Source organism: Vicia villosa, linkage group LG6 (assembly GCF_029867415.1).
Source record: "Vicia villosa cultivar HV-30 ecotype Madison, WI linkage group LG6, Vvil1.0, whole genome shotgun sequence".
Taxonomy (NCBI): Eukaryota; Viridiplantae; Streptophyta; class Magnoliopsida; order Fabales; family Fabaceae; genus Vicia; species Vicia villosa.
Genome location: NC_081185.1, coordinates 162,117,317 through 162,130,586, shown reverse-complemented (window position 1 = coordinate 162,130,586; position 13,270 = coordinate 162,117,317). Strand labels below are relative to the sequence as shown.

Genomic DNA, 13,270 nt, shown 5'->3' with positions numbered 1-13,270 from the left:
ACCGATTTCGCTTAATTATGTCCAAGGGATTTGATCATGGTTCTTACTTGGTTACACGACCTTTTATTTGTTAAATTACCATACTTATCTACTAAAAATAGGGTGCTTTTCGTCTCTTCCTTCACTTGCTATCGAATATTGTTAATCTAAGAACTCATAAATGTGCTTTTCCTAATTAGTAACGAAAGATAAGTTTTAAATAATTTTTAAATACACATACCGTAAACGGCCACCTACCAATATTTAATTATTTGAAATTAACGTTCATCCAATGTAAAATGTATAGAATTAATAAATTTTGTGCGTATAAAAATTTAAACCTTTTGGCTTCGCCCAGGCTCGAACTGGGGACCTTCAGTGTGTTAGACTGACGTGATAACCAACTACACCACGAAACCACATGTTAGTGTTTACAACATTTTAAAATATATCAATACAAAATGTTTTTAAGTGTTATTTAATGATTAGTTTCTACTATAATTGGATATAAATATAAAAGCGCGTGTTTTAATTGTTTGAAATATGAAAGTTAAATATTATACCAATTTTGTTGATAATTAGTTAGGTGTTTAAAATAATGCCTTTAATGAGAGAAAATTAATTAATTTATTAGAATTATAATAAATGTCATTTTTGCACACAAAAATTAGTCTCAAATTATTTGTGTAATACCCCAACAAGATTAAATCTAAAATATCATAATTGAGATATTAAAATAGCGGTACTCGTACATCATAGTACCATAAAATTGACATTAGTACATGAATTCACAAAAGATACGTAAAAATGTGCGTATAGAATACAATATGTCATGAGACACAATATTTATTACGCAATGGAAATTAATATAAAAAGGGAAGATGCCTCGCATCCATCAAACATCTTGCCTTTTATTTTTTCGGAAACCTTATCATTAAAAAAAATATCAGAAACACCATGAGCAGAGATAACAACATCTTAGTGGAGTTCTACAAAAACCACAAGTCATATAATGCTCAAGGTCTTCTAAATTCTACAAGGATCTAACACTCACGTTTTTAAAATAAATTAATAAGGGGCATCAAAGCATATTTGTACTCATACAATGTGGGAATGTCGGTACACTCTCTCTCTAATGTAATTGTGCACCTTAGGAGACCTCAAGCTTTGCAAAATCCTCAACTCCCTACTAGCGCTTCCCATATAAAGGCTAATCTTATAGAAACTTAAACAACATACCAGTCATTTAGTCAAGTCTAGTTTGACGAAGCAACCTACCATATTTCCCGGATTGAACTGTATTATTGAGAGTTATACATGTATTCATTTTGTTCCTCTAAGAACCAATGTTAAGCTTATACTCGACATCATTTGTCGTACCTAAGTATTTTGGAATCACAACCGATTTCGCTTAATTATGTCCAAGGGATTTGATCATGGTTCTTACTTGGTTACACGACCTTTTATTAGTTAAATTACCATACTTATCTACTAAAAATAGGGTGCTTTTCGTCTCTTCCTTCACTTGCTATCGAATATTGTTAATCTAAGAACTCATAAATGTGCTTTTCCTAATTAGTAACGAAAGATAAGTTTTAAATAATTTTTAAATACACATACCGTAAACAGCCACTTACCAATATTTAATTATTTAAATTAACGTTCATCCAATGTAAAATGTATAGAATTAATAAATTTTGTGCGTATAAAAATTTAAACTTTTGGCTTCGCCCAGGCTCGAACTGGGGACCTTCAGTGTGTTAGACTGACGTGATAACTGTCATACCCTAATTTTTGACCCCCCTGAGATGACATACCTTCAGGATTGTTCATCAGGTCAAGACAAGTACCCAGAGCAGTCATTTCTCCATCTGGTACCTAATCGAGGATGCTCAAAGACAAGAAAGCTCAGGCAAAGGATCAATCAATACAAAGACTAGTCTCTAATACAATCATGGGGGCTCAAAAACTTCACTTTTCTCATCTATGATTGATTAGACAATCCAGTCATATGGGTACAGGTTTACTCAGGTCACCAGACTAGGGTTTTGAGCCTATCAAGGACTGAAATCAGGGATCACATTTGGGAAACCCTAAAAAACCTCAGAGGGTCATTCAAAGACATCAATCATCTTCAAATAACTCATATTACAAGGTCTACTGGACATCACACTTCAATTCAAAGTCTACAGTCATTACTTTCACATGGTCGACAAATTAGGGTTTTGACCTAATTCACCAAGATAGTTGACTTCTGATCAGGGCATGAATCCAAAACTCAAGACATGATTCAAGGATCTCTATTACCTCCATATAATCCATTTATATCATCCATTTGGGGAGAAGATCTTATTTCTACACAAAAACCCAAAAAATTCACTTTGTCAGGAAAAAGTCAACTGTGAAGGATCATCATTGACTTTTAAGGTTTTTGGTCAAAAAATGACTTTCAAAGATCAATATCATCAATATATGGATGTCAAAGTCATTTGGCCAAAGAAATTCAAAGAAATTCATCAAGGAGCGAAAAGTCGGGAATTAGGGTTTTTGAAGGCATGGTGAGATCTCAAAATTTCACCTACACAACTCAAAAAACTTCCAACATGAAAGTTGTAGATCTTGCAAAATAAAACAACATCTTACAAAGGAACTTTTTTCAAAAGATCAACCATTTATGAAGCTTTGGAAATTTTGAAGTTTAGGTCATAAACACTTAGAAATTTTTCTAAGTGTTTTAACCTAGTTTTCATCCAACTTTGGGCTCATTTTTCACAAATTTCCTAAATGATTCTGAAGAAGACATAAACTAATGATTTGAAGTAGATGTTTAGGGCTTTCCAAATTGTGTTCAACCTTCTCCAAATTCAATTTGAGCTAGGAGTTATGCTTGTTCAAAGTTGGCCTCATGAAGTAAAATTATAGGTCATGGACACTTTTGGACTTTGCAAATTTTGTGCAAATAATCTCTCTTATGGATGCTACACGACCCATAACACATCTGAAACCATGCCATGCATTCATTTTCACCATGCCATAAGGATTGAAGAAGATTCTAAAAAACAAGAACATGTGATTATGTAATGATTACATTTGTGAATTTATGGCAAATTGATGAATCACCCAAGGAATCTTCTCACCAACCAATTAGAGCTCATTTCTGGCTCAGAATTGTCCCCTAAGATCAAGCAAAATCGAGGGCTAGGGGATTGATCAAATGGAATCAAAATTCTCATCATTGCATAAGAGATATTTGCAAAATTCCTTCATGGCTAAGAAAGCAAATCAACTTCACTAAGGAAGCTCACTCCTCTGCAGCTATACTGATCCATTTGCCTATAAATACAGATGCATTCCTCATTCAAAAACACACCAAAGCAACCATATTCCTTGCTTTCTCTTTCTCTCCTCTTGTTCATTGTTTTTCAAAGTTCTTTGGCAAGAAGAATCGATTTCTTCAAACCAAAGCTTATCTTTGGGAAGTGAGCATTCTAACATCTCAAGGGAGGTCATTTGAGGTGATCCAAGCACCTGGATCACTTCTGTAGGTGGAGGAACACCATTGTTGCTCTCACTTTGGAGCATTTGCAGTTGGAGGTCCATGGAGTGATTCAGAAGGTTTCAAGGCAAGCCAATCATCCAGACACACTCCTCAGGTCATAGTGAAGCTAACCAGATGGCTGCAGCTCATCTGTAACTCAGGATTCAACAACCTCCATGTCCACTTGAAGCTCAAATCGAGGGAGGTCGATAGAACAATTCAGAAGGATTCAGGCTACAATAAGCATCCAGTTAGCATCATTGAGTCTCAGGGAAGCTATTGAGATCATTCATTCAAGCCCAGGTGCTCTCAATCATCCTCACGACCTCCATTTTCAGAGGTAAGTTTCTGAACTTCACCTCTCTAATTTAAGTACTCTTTGTGAAATAGCTCGATTCTATCTTGTTCAGCATCATCAGAGGATTGAAAACCCTCTATCATCATCCATTTATCTTTCAGTATAGTCATTTAATTTGATTTTGAAATTTTAGGGTTCTTCACGATTTCTGGTAAATTAGTTAGATGTAGTTAATATTAGTTCATGTTAGTTACATATTTAGAATCGTGAGTGAAATTAGAGCAAGTTTCGTGTTTACATCATGGCAAATGATTGAGAAATGAGTGAGTTCAGAAATTCAAATTCATGGAGCTTGAGGTTGAAGACGAAGATGGTGGTGGCGCGCAAAATTCAAATCTCAGGGCAGAGTTTATTTTATTTTGAGTGATATGCGTTTTATTAATGACTAAACAACTTGCCCTAGTGGCCACACATGCGCCCTTAGTATCATCATGCCACAAGTCTGGGGTTCGAATCCCCCTCGCCCCAGACTTTTTGATTCTTTTATTTTTTAAGGATTTACAACTTGTTTTGAAACATGACCAAATGGAGGCAAGTCACTAACACTGAGCGCGCGTTGGCTCAGTGGTGTTGTTTTGGACTGGTAACCTCAAGGGCGTGAGTTCAAGCCTTGCTAGGACCAAAACCTATTTTTTATCACTTTTCTAACTTAATTCCTTCATAACTTTAACCAATTATTTAACTTATCAAATTAATTCATTTTGACTTCATTTTTTAAACACTTGTTGATTAATATATATATTTTATAAATAATCAAAAAAATCATAAAAATATTATTTATTTCATGTATTTTAATTAGGTTTAAAATAATATGTTTTTAAATGTTTTCTTAAATACTTTAAAATACATATATTCATTTTGTTTTAACCTAATTATTTTGTGAATAATGTTATGATAAAACCCTATTTATTTAGGTCTTAATTAGGTATAGATTTCATCTTTGCCTTAATTAAGTTGACTTTTGTCAATTTGCAAAATTGTTTTCAATCTCCGATTAAACAGACGATTAAGGTTTTCAAACAACAAAACCTTATATCATTTCAATCATTTTTTCAACTATTTTCATAAACAGTAAATCATTTTTAAGTGGGCCTCTAATAGAGTATAAGTCCCAAAAACCTTCTCTTCTTAGCTTGTTTTCAAAACTGTATTTTCAAAATCTTCTTTCTGTTTTCAAAACATTCTTCTGGTATTTGAAGGGCATTATTCCCGGTGAAACTCTTCAGATACCTATGTGACCTTCGTCCATCTTCACTTCTTCTGTTTTCAAAAAAACCATTAACTGTTTATCATATACATTCAACTGTTATCAACAAAAACAATAAAAATACTGTTGAGGCTCTGTACATACTTCTTCAATGGCCTCCACTCCATCCAGGTTAGGCTTTACAAGCTTTCAATTTACAGTCTTTGTTTAAATTACTGTCAAATATAAACTGTGCATATATTAGTTTAGAACTGCGTTTGAGTATAAACCTTAGGACAGTTAAACTATATATATATTATAGGAATATGACCTAGGATTGAGAATGTCTTCCCGGTGAAGGCTCTTTCCTAATTAGAGATCTGTAGATCAAACCCCCAAGATGAATTATTCCCGGTGAAACATCTTGGCAAAAACCTTAGAATCCAAATAAATAGGACACATCCACCCAAAGAGGAATTATTCCCGGTGAAACCTCTTACCCATTTGCTTAGAGCCAAAATAAGTTCAAAACTACATAGCTTTCTCTTGTGCTATAACAAGGACCCTCGATAGCCTCCTCTTGGGCTTTGTACAAGGACCCACAGGCTTCTTAAAAGCATTTCCAGCTTCCTCTTGAGCTTGTATACAAGGACCCATCAGGTTTCTTATAAACATAGGAACAGGTCTTTAGTCACCTTTTAGCCTACCCTGGTGAGTTTCTTCCAATTTAAACCAGACTTAAACAAGCTAAGTTTGTCTCAATTTTGCATTGAGTACACCTTTTGGAATGAGAGACATGGACAGTCTCTGTCACCCTCATCTTCATCAATCTTCCTTAGCAGAGTCTAGGATCCATGTTTGGTCATCCTCAGCATTGAGTCAGCCTTCATCTTGGGCTTTAAACAAGAAGTCTCCACTAGATAATCTTCCTGCCAATCTTTTCATCCTTTAAATAATTAATGGAGTGCTACCCAAATCAATCACTTTAAATCAAAACCCCTGGAAAGGGTTAGCCTCCAACATCTGTCTAAAATGTCAAAACCCCTGGAAAGGGTTAGCCTCCAAAATTAATTAATAAATAATTTCATTCTCTTAGGAGATAATTTCCCCAAAAGAGTCAAAACCCCTGGAAAGGGTTAGCCTCCAAAATTAATTAATAAATAATTTCATTCTCTTAGGAGATAATTTCCCCAAAAGAGTCAAAACCCCTGGAAAGGGTCAGCCTCCAAAAAACATGATAAAGTCAGTCTTTTAACAGACAAATTCACCAGCTGAGTCAAAATCCCTGGAAAGGGTTAGCTTCCAAAGAAAAATAGTCTTTTAATAAATAAAACCTCCTCAGCCAAAACCAACAAAAACAGGTAGCCTCAACCTTGGGCTTCATACAAGGCACCCAAACAATAAAACTCCCCTGTTAAGAGTCAGCCTCAACCTTGGGCATTGTACAAGGCAGATAATAGAGTCTCCCCAGTGAGTTCTTCATCATTCAGTAGCCACAACCTTGGGCTTTGTACAAGGCAGATAAACCATATCTTTCATGTGTCAAAGATTCCTAACACTTAGGATCTTTCCCCATATAGTCATCCATACTTAATTCATTTAGGAGTCCGCCTCAACCTTGGGCTTTGTACAAGGCAGAAAATAATGTTTTCCCCTAGCTAGAGTTAGCCACAACCTTGGGCTTTGTACAAGGCACACAAAATAGAGTCATTCATTCAATTATCCTCAACAGTCAGCCACAACCTTGGGCTTTGTACAAGGCACACAAATAGAGTCTCCCTAAGTAGAGTCAGCCTCAATTCTGGGCTTTGTACAGAACACTAAAATACCCTGTAATTAATCCCCAGTGGAGTCATCTCCCAGAGTCAATAATATTAATTAATCAATCAAAAAAAAGCCTCAAGCTTGGGCCTCATACAAGCCAGCTAAAGTCAAATCTTTTATACAGTAGATAGACATAGCTTATCTCCATAGAGAGATATTTTTACTACTCTACCACATTCAAACAAACAAACATTTCATTTCAATTTTAATCAAGTCTCCCATTTAGGATTTTGAAAGGCATGAGCTGGCAGTAAAACCCAGACATGTGGTAACTTTCCCTAATTTGGATGAGCATCTTTCTTTCATTTAAGAGGCATTTGACTGGTATACTTGCACATACACAAGTAAGGTCCCCCTCTTGAATGAAATGAATTCAGTTATTCTGTCACTCCTTTAAATGTTTGTGGTAGAATAGTACAAATACCTCTCTGTAGAGATAATTTCATGTCTCTTTACTGTAAACAGAGATTTAATTCCAAGCTTCAACCTTGAGCTTCAAGCAAGGCACCAAAAACAATTAATTTCCCTAGTTAGTTTCCCGAACTACATTAAGCTCTGACTTCCACTAGGGATATGTAGGCATGAGGTTCACAAGGAATCTCAGCGAGCTAATAAAATACCAAAAAATAGTCAGTTTGTCTGTCTGTCTGTCTTTTAAAATCAATTCAATTCTCTCTCCTAATACAAAGGAGAAACTTTCCCAATCATAGCAATAAACACAAACACAATGACACAAAGAAGGTTCCTGTAGAGTACTACAGATATGTAGGGTGTTTAAACACTTCCCTATGTATAACCGACCTCCCGGACTCCAGAATTTCTAGTCTAGGTGAAATCCCCACACTTAGCAAACTCCTAGGGTTTAGTTGAGATCTTTTTTTCCCTTTCCTACTCGTAGGACAAATAAGAAAGTCCGTGTGATATCGTAGGAAGAACTGAAATAAAATTCATCCCGCCACGGGCGCATTCTCCTTCCAAATTTCGCGTGAAGGGTTTAGCGTGCCGTCCTCCCAAGTGAAACGGGGAGGTAAAGAAAACGACCACCACAGAAAAATGGCGACTCTGCTGGGGATATAAGTGTTCAAAACCTTGGTTTTTCATCCAAACCAATGGTTGACCTGTTGCTGGTCCAGCCCCAATGAGGAATTAGGGATGCCAAATTCCCCCTCAAACAAGAGAGGTCCTGCCTAACCTCTGTGTCATATCATGTGTTTGCTGCATATTATATTTGTTTATTTTTGTTTATTCTGTATCGGGAAAGGGCTTGATTCCCCCTTGTGGTGAGAAATCCTATACCCGGATTTGAGTGCAACATAAGATAGGATGGAGGATGTCTTCCCGGTGAAGGCCCTCTAATCTTGGTTTCCAAGTCTACTCTTGGGATTTGCCTGGCTGGTTGTGATTAACTGCGCCACTGCATTCCGAGACTGATTTGTACCAGGAGGACCTAGAAACACATTAACCCCACTTAAAGCCTTTTTTTAGGACGTAGAGCGGTGATTACGGAAGTAATTGTCACGCAGATACTACACTCAGAGAAAACTCTCTTATAGATACCAATCAACGTATCTTTAAGGTTGAGCAAAAACTCTGAGACCCCTAGAACCCGTTCTACAGGTACAAAAATCCTTAACCTTAGTTTACCATTGGGGCGGGAGACTGCGTTTTGACTTCATGACCACTATACCCTTCAGCGCCATGTTTGTTTAAAACTCTTGTGTGTGCATTCATGCATTCATGCATCATTCATTAATAAACAACTAAAAACAAAGCAAAAAGAGTCTTTTTCGAGTCGTTTTTCAAGGAAACTAAATAACGAACGTTTTGAACTTCAGAGAGAAAGAGAGAAACGGAGAAAGGACTTAAGGATCTATACTATGGATTATGGAAGAAAGAAAGCTAGGAAATACACCTTCAAGATTCCCCAGGTCGAGGAACTGGGAAAGCTCGGAAAACTGGTGGTCAACCCCCAGGCTTTCAAGGAGAAGTATGGAAAACTTCTGCCTTTGCTCAATACCAACATGGTGGATGGGATCCTTCCCACCTTGGTACAGTTTTACGATCCAACGTATCACTGCTTCACCTTTCCAGATTATCAGCTCATGCCTACGTTGGAGGAGTACTCTCGTCTGATTGGAATACCCGTGTACGCGCAAGATCCGTACTCCGGTTTGGAAAAGAATCCTGACGACATTATCATTGCTGCAACTACTCCTTTGAACGTAGTCGACATCAGAACTCATATGGTGAGTAGAGGAGGAATTCAAGGATTGCCCTCCAAATTCCTGTTTGATCAAGCTCGGTACTTCGTCAGCATCCAAGATATGAATGCTTTTGAGGAAATCTTGGCTTTGCTTATCTACGGATTGTTTTTGTTCCCTAACATTAACGATTTCGTCGACATCAATGCAATTAAGATCTTCTTAATTGGAAATCCAGTTCCAACCTTGCTTGCGGATGCTTATCATTCTGTGCATTCAAGAAACCTGCAGCGAGGAGGATTAATCACATGCTGCGTACCGTTGTTATACGAATGGTTCGTTTCACACCTACCGAAGTCTAGCACTTTCTGGAACATGAGGGATGGCCTTTACTGGTCACAGAAAATCATGTCTCTCACTCATACAGACATTGATTGGTGTAGTCCTGACAACGACGAAACCAAGATCATCTTCAGTTGTGGAAATTTTCCCAACATACCCCTTATTGGAACTAAGGGAGGAATCAGTTACAATCCAGCTCTAGCCCGTCGTCAATACGGCTATCCCATGAAAAATATTCCAAGTAACATCCAATTGGAGGGTCTGTTCTTTAAGAACATCGACGATCATGGCAACATGCTGAAGAAGGAAATTGTCCAAGCCTGGCGTCTTGTTCACAGCAAAGGGAGAAGATTGTTAGGAAAACATCTTTGCATCTCCCTGGATCCTTACCTTCAATGGGTACGCGTCAGAGCATTCAATCTCAGGATGCCATATCAACATCAAGAACCTATTCCCCTAAGGGAACCAATTTACCTTTTCTCCACCGATGTTGAAAAACTGCAAGCGGCATTAAACAAGGTATGCCAAGAAAGGAATGCTTGGAGGAATAAGTATCGAATTGTCAACACGGAAAATGTTGAAATTCAAAACATCCTAAGAAGGAAGGATGAGTTACTTGAAGTACTCGATCGACAAGTGACACAATCGTCACTTTCTCATCATATCCCTCCTGCTTCCTGGATCATCGATCAGCTCACGTTAGAGAACGCTCAGCTCAAGAAACAGAAGAAGATGTTAGAACGTGAAGTCGGCTCATCATCAAAGTTTTAGAGTCCTTTCTCTCAGTTTCTCTGTATTTCCATTTTCAAAGTGTGTAAAAACGGCGTTTTCGCTTAATTAATAAAAGTTTGATGTTTCATAACGTAATTATGGTGTTTCCTTGAAAAATAATAACTTAATTGCATATCATACATCGCTTTAGTCGTACGCACTGACACGAGAATTGTCGCGGATCTAATAGTCACTTTCCTTTCTCCAGAAAGAGAGGAGGAGAAGGAGGTGAACCAAGACTTTCAAGCTGTCTCATCCATACAACACTCGTTCAAGTCGCAAGAAAAGAATGGAAGACTTTGAGCAAGAGAATGAAGAACTCAGAGAAGAGATTAATACTCTCAAAAGTACTGTTGAAAGACTCAATAGTATGGTAGAAGCCCTGGTAGTTGCGCAGAATCAACCAACGCCAGAAGAACCACAAAGGACTGTGGTTTCCGAGATTGTTTCTACTCCTATTCCTCAGTATACCATGCCGCCTGATCGACCTTGGGGCATGCCGTATAACTTTACTCCAGAAGGGTACATACCTCCAGCTTCTGAAGCTCCAAAAGTCACCATGGATATGCGTCCACCGGAGGGTTACAAACCTCTGGAAATTGAAGTTCCAAGAGCAACGTCAATGGGTTTCACACAACAGAATGCTGAGATTCCAAGATCTGCTGTCATGGCTTCTCCACAACCCATTATGCATACTTTTCCCCCGCAGGGAGGACAAGTATATCATCACGCTCCAAGTGAGGATGCTGGCGTGTATGAAAGATTGGACGAGTTCCAGGAACAGTTTCTGCGAATGCAGAAGGAACTCAAGACTCTTCGAGGACAAGATCTATTTGGAAAGAATGCTGCAGACCTCTGTCTGGTTCCAAATGTTAAGATTCCTCACAAGTTCAAAGTACCAGAATTCGAGAAGTATAAAGGGAATTCATGCCCACAAAGTCATCTTGTGATGTACGCTCGAAGAATGTCAACTCAGACTGATAATCAACAATTGCTCATTCATTATTTTCAAGACAGCCTGACTGGTGCTGCACTCAAATGGTACATGAACTTGGACAGTTCAGAGATTCGTACTTTTCGAGACCTCGGAGAGGCCTTCGTCAAACAGTATAAGTACAATCTGGATATGGCTCCCGACAGAGATCAACTCCGGGCCATGACTCAAAAGGATAGAGAAAGCTTCAAGGAATACGCTCAGAGATGGCGTGAAGTTGCTGCTCAAATTTGTCCACCACTTGAAGAGAAAGAAATGACAAAAATCTATCTCAAAACTTTGAGTCCATTTTACTACGGACGAATGGTTGCAAGTGCACCAAGTGACTTTACCGAGATGGTGAACATGGGTGTGCGTTTAGAAGAAGCAGTTCGAGAAGGACGCTTGAACAAAGAACCAGAATCTTCTGTTGGTCCAAGGAAGTATGGAAGTTCTTTTCAGAAGAAAAAGGATCAAGATGTCAGCAATGTCTTGCACAAAATCAAGAAGAAATTCCAACCTCAAGTTGCAACAATAACTCCGGTTGTTAACTCAGCGCCAGCTTATCAACCTCAGGTTTCGCAACAACAAATTCAACAAAGGTCGCAGCAACCTCAGCAGCAGGTTCGACCTCCAAACTACAACAATCGGGCTCCAAGGTACCCTGCCTTTGACCCCGTACCAATGCCATATGCAGAATTGTTTCCAACATTACTGGCAAAAGGACTCATCCAGACAAGGAGTCCTCCAAATCCTACAAACAGTTCCTCACCATGGTATAAGGCTGACCAATCTTGTCCCTATCATCAGGGGGCACCAGGTCACAATATTGAGAACTGTTTCCCTTTCAAGATTGACGTCCAACGATTAGTGAAGAGCGGAATGCTATCCTTCAAAGATACTAATCCAAACGTCCAAGCAAATCCTTTGCCGCAGCATAAAGAAGCTTCAGTAAATCTGGTAGACCAACACCCCAATGTCATTCAAATCTACGACATTCGTCAGATAGGGGAAAATCTTGTCAAGATGCACGCTAGACAAGCTGGGTACGGTCATGTACCACCTCACAACTACTTCACATGCGAAATTTGTCCAAAGAATAATCAAGGATGTGCCGTAGTTCAAGCTGCATTACAAGAACAAATGGACTTGGGATGGATTCAACATATCCGAGTCAGAACTGAACATGACATCAACATGGTTCAAGGATGTCCAGGAGAATACAAAATCTACAAAGTTGAAGACCTTGAAGGATCGGTAGTCAGGTTCCACAAAACTTTAAATGGACTTGCCTACTTTGGAACAGATTTCCACGCTTACAGTAGATGCAGAATCTGTCGAAGAAATTCACGAGGATGTTTGCGTGTTCGCAACGACATTCAAAAGCTGATGGATGACAATACCATTACTGTTCTTGCCAATAGAGAAGATGATGAAGTCTTTACCGTATCTCCTCAAATTAATCGAGTTGAACCTATGCAAGTTAAGTATGATAGCAGGAAGACAGCAGTTGCACCACTAGTCATCTACTTACCAGGACCTGTACCGTATGAGTCTAGCAAGGCTATACCATACAAGTACAACGCTACATTCATTGAAAATGGTAAGGAAATACCATTACCGTCTGTTGTCAACATTGCTGATGTTAGTCGAGTCACCAGAAGTGGACGAGTCTTCAACAGAACAACAGAAAATGTGGAGAAACCTTCGGAGGAAGTACCACATAGGCAAGACAATCTTCCGACCAATGCTGTTCAAGCGAAAGAAAATGATGAGATCTTGAAGTTAATCCAGAGGAGTGAATACAACATTGTAGATCAATTACTACATACTCCGTCTAGGATTTCTGTTCTTTCCCTGCTATTGAGTTCTGAAGCTCATAGGGAAGCTCTACAGAAAGTTTTGGAACAAGCTTTCGTAGAACCAAGTGTTACAATAAGTCAATTCAACAACATCGTTGCCAACATCTCCGTCGGAACTAGCCTAAGTTTCTGTGACGAAGATCTTCCTGAAGAAGGAGTGGACCACAATCTTCCACTTCACATCTCAGTTGGCTGCATGGGTGATGTACTCACAGGAGTCCTAATAGACAATGGAT

The 13,270-nt window shown here is 38.4% G+C and overlaps 1 non-coding gene across 1 annotated transcript; it reads right to left on the bottom strand.

Annotated features, from left to right (window-relative positions):
- Positions 1–324: 324 nt before the first annotated feature.
- Positions 325–398, bottom strand: TRNAV-AAC (transfer RNA valine (anticodon AAC)). The gene has a single exon. It is a non-coding gene; the product is annotated as a tRNA-Val (tRNA).
- Between the last annotated feature and the right edge of the window lie 12,872 nt (positions 399–13,270).